Source organism: Marmota marmota, unplaced genomic scaffold, assembly GCF_001458135.2.
Source record: "Marmota marmota marmota unplaced genomic scaffold, marMar, whole genome shotgun sequence".
NCBI lineage: Eukaryota > Metazoa > Chordata > Mammalia > Rodentia > Sciuridae > Marmota > Marmota marmota.
In genome coordinates this window covers 18337266-18340776 of record NW_025999869.1, presented here as the reverse complement: position 1 = coordinate 18340776, position 3511 = coordinate 18337266, and positions in this window count along the sequence as shown.

Sequence of the window (3511 nt, the reverse complement as noted above, 5' to 3'; positions counted from 1 at the left end):
TCTCTCTCTCTCTCTCTCTCTCTCTCTCTCTCTCTCTCTCTCTCTCTCTCTCTCTCTTTTGGTACTGGGGATTGAACACAGAGGTGTTTTACCGCTGAGCCACATCCCCAGCCAGGGTCTTGCTAAGTTGCTTAAGGACTCCCTATAAATTGCTGAGGCTAGCCTCGACCTTGCATTCCTCCTGCTTCAGCCTCCTGAGCCGCTAGGAGTTTTCATCCCCTGGCAGGCCAAATCTATCTTGTTCACTGATCTAACCTGACTACCTGACTTCCGAGGCTCTCCTTAGTCTGGCTCCTTTCATATAAGATTATTTCCACTCCTTTCTCCTTACTAATGCTCAAACGTCCTTGTTATTCACAATTGTTGTTCACTGATGACAATGCACAGAAACTGTTTTTCTTTTCTTTTCTATTACCCCTACCTGAATATCACCTCTGATGCTGATCCTCCCGCTTGGAACATCCTTCCTGTTCCTGTCCACTCTTCTATGCCAGTGCTTTTCTTTCTGAACTTTTTTTTTTTTTTTTTTTTAAGCTTATGAGAACAACATGCAGAGTAGCAGGAACTGTTTTCCTATAATCATTTCATTTAGGACCTTTATGTATTTCCATGGCACTAATAACTTTGGTATATAGTGGATCCTCAGTAAATAGCTGATGGCTGGACAAGAATTACAGGGAAGACTCTCTTTCCAGTGAGAGTATCTCTAGAGCTGTCTTTGGAAGGCTGCTCAGCTTTTCTTGTGTCATGGGATGTGAGACACCCCCTCCTGGATGATCTTCTTGAATGGAAGTGCTCCTGGAGATAGGAGCCTGTCTGAGCTCAGAGCACTGTCACCAATCAGCTATTGTGACCTCCACCTCACTGAGTCTCAATCTTTCATCTGTAAAGTGAACCAAGCGGATCAGTGGATCTCTTAGGCCTCTCCTGATTATCATGTCTGAAGATCTGGAATTGAGATTTATAATCATATTTATCAATTTCTCTGGAATACGTTCCTTATGGCCCTTTCTACCAACACACATCAGGTTAGCAACTTCAGAGAAACTCTGAAGCCTTTGGGGTCCCTTTGCTACTAGGACATTATAGAAAGTTACCGAAATTTTGAGACAAGATTCTTAAATGCTGTTCATAAAAAAAAATCACAGAAGTTTTTGTGATTGGGCTGTAATATTGAAGACTATGGGTGTTGTATGCACACAGAGCAGAGAGAGAGTTTTAGAACTAGAGAATTCCAAAAGACAGATTTTACTCTTACCTGTAATAATGTACTCTCTTGCCTTCTTTCCATTGGCCTATATTTCCAACTGCCTAGCTCTGTAAAGACAAAGATCATCTTTCTTTGCAAAGTACCAAGTGTTCAGTTAGCAGTCTCAAAGATTTTCCTAAGGGAGGCTGGGGATGTGGCTCAAGCGGTAGCGCGCTCGCCTGGCATGCGTGCGGCCCAGGGTTCGATACTCAGCACCATATACAAAATAAAGATATTGTGTCCGCCAAAAAATAAATATTAAAACTCTCTCTCTTTAAAAAAAATTAAAAAAAAAGATTTTCCTAAGAACAATTTTTATAATCAAAAGGATGTAATGACAACTAATTCTCAGTTTTCTAGTAAAATTTCCTAAGTTGTCACCTTATATTTCCATAGGCAACATACTTTCTATGCCTGGAGAAACTAGCTGTCTTTTTCTTCTTATCATGTTTAGTAGAATTAAACAAAACAACAACAAAAAAAAAAAAAAAAAAAAAAAAAAAAAAAAAACAAGCTATCTTTATTCTATGTCCATGAAGTCAAGGTAACTTGAAAAACATAAAGCAGGATCAGGTCATTCCACTTAGAAAAAAATCTTCCAGGGTTTCCACTGCACTTGGAATACAGTCTTTTAGAAGACTGTGCTCTGCAGCCTGGGGTCCAGCCTCTCTGCCTCTAGTCCACCCCATGCAGCTGCCAGGGCCTCTTATCACTACTTCTAACCTGAAAAACTTGTTTCTTATCCTCTGGCACAATTTACTGCTCTCAAGTCCTTATCTGTTTCTCAATGATTGGGTCCTTCCTGTCTTCATCCCTGCCTATAAGTCACCTCTTCAGTGAGGCCTTCTTTGACCTGCATGGAAGTGATTTCCCCTAATCCAGTTATTCTCAGTCACATAATCTCATTAGTTTCCTTCAAGAAAACTACCACAATTTCTCATTATCTTTCATTTCTTACTTGAATGTTTGTTTTGTCAGTCCCTCCCATCAAATGGTCACTGCGAGGAGGCTAAGAACCATGTCTGTTTTATTCACCAGTGTGTATCCTCTAGTGTTACCATAGAGCCCTTGTCACAGCAAACGGGCCATAAATAAAAATGACTGGATGAACATTTAATCCCCCAGACTGACTTGGGAATCAGAAACTCAAATCCCCATCTTATCTCTGGAAGCTGGGTGACCTTGAATAAGTTATTTTATTCCTTTCTGTGAAATTAGGGGATCTGTTGGTTGGAATATTTATATTTTTTAAAATTAATTACAAATTAATTTAAATTAATTAAAAATTAAATTGTAGTTGGACACATGCCTTTATTTTATTCATTTATTTTTATATGATGCTGAGGATCAAACCCAGTGCCTCACACATGCTAGGCAAGTGCTCTATCACTGAGCCACAACCCCAGCCCCTGGTTAGAACATTTTTATGAACTCTCTCAGCATTAGAAATTTAAAGGTCTATGATTACTTACTTTTATTTTTATTTATTTATGTTTGGGGTACTGGAGATTGAACCCAGGGATACTCTGCAACTGAACTACATGTCCTTTTTGTTTCTTATTTTGAGCCAGGGTCTCATTACGTTGCCCAGGCTGGCATCCAATTTGTGATCCTCCTGCCTCAGCCTCCTGAATCACTGGATAAAATAGATTTAATATATATTTCCAGATTTAAAAAAGATGAACTGGGGGCTGGGGGTTTGGCTCAGTGGTAAAGTGCATCTATAGCATGCAGGAGGTCCTGGGTTCATTCCTACAACCAACCCGAAAACCAAACAACAACGGATTAGAAAAACTCTTCAAAGGCATGAAATCATTAGAGATCAGAAAGTGGTTTTGATTGTAATCAAAATAATGCTCAAATGCTTAATTATGAAACATAACATTTGCTCTATTTTTAGGGGAATTTTGATGGTCTGTGGATAATTTCCAAGAGCCAGAAGAGTTTTTCTTTTTTTATCTTATGTAGGAAAAACAGGAACACACACTTTCAAAAGCAGGAACTACAAAAAAAAAAAAAAAGCCACTGGGTACTTCCACAGTTCTACTGTAAGACAAATATAAAATCTATTGAGGGGCTGGGGTTGTAGCTCAGTGGTAGAGTCCTTGCCTAGCATACTTGATGCACTGGGCTCAATTCTCAGCATCACATTAAAAAAATAAAATAAAATCTATTGAAAGATGGCTTTATAAAAAGTGACAGATTTGTCTATGCCAGGGGAGGAGAGGAGAGGAGGGGGCAAGAATTTAAAAAAAAAAAAAA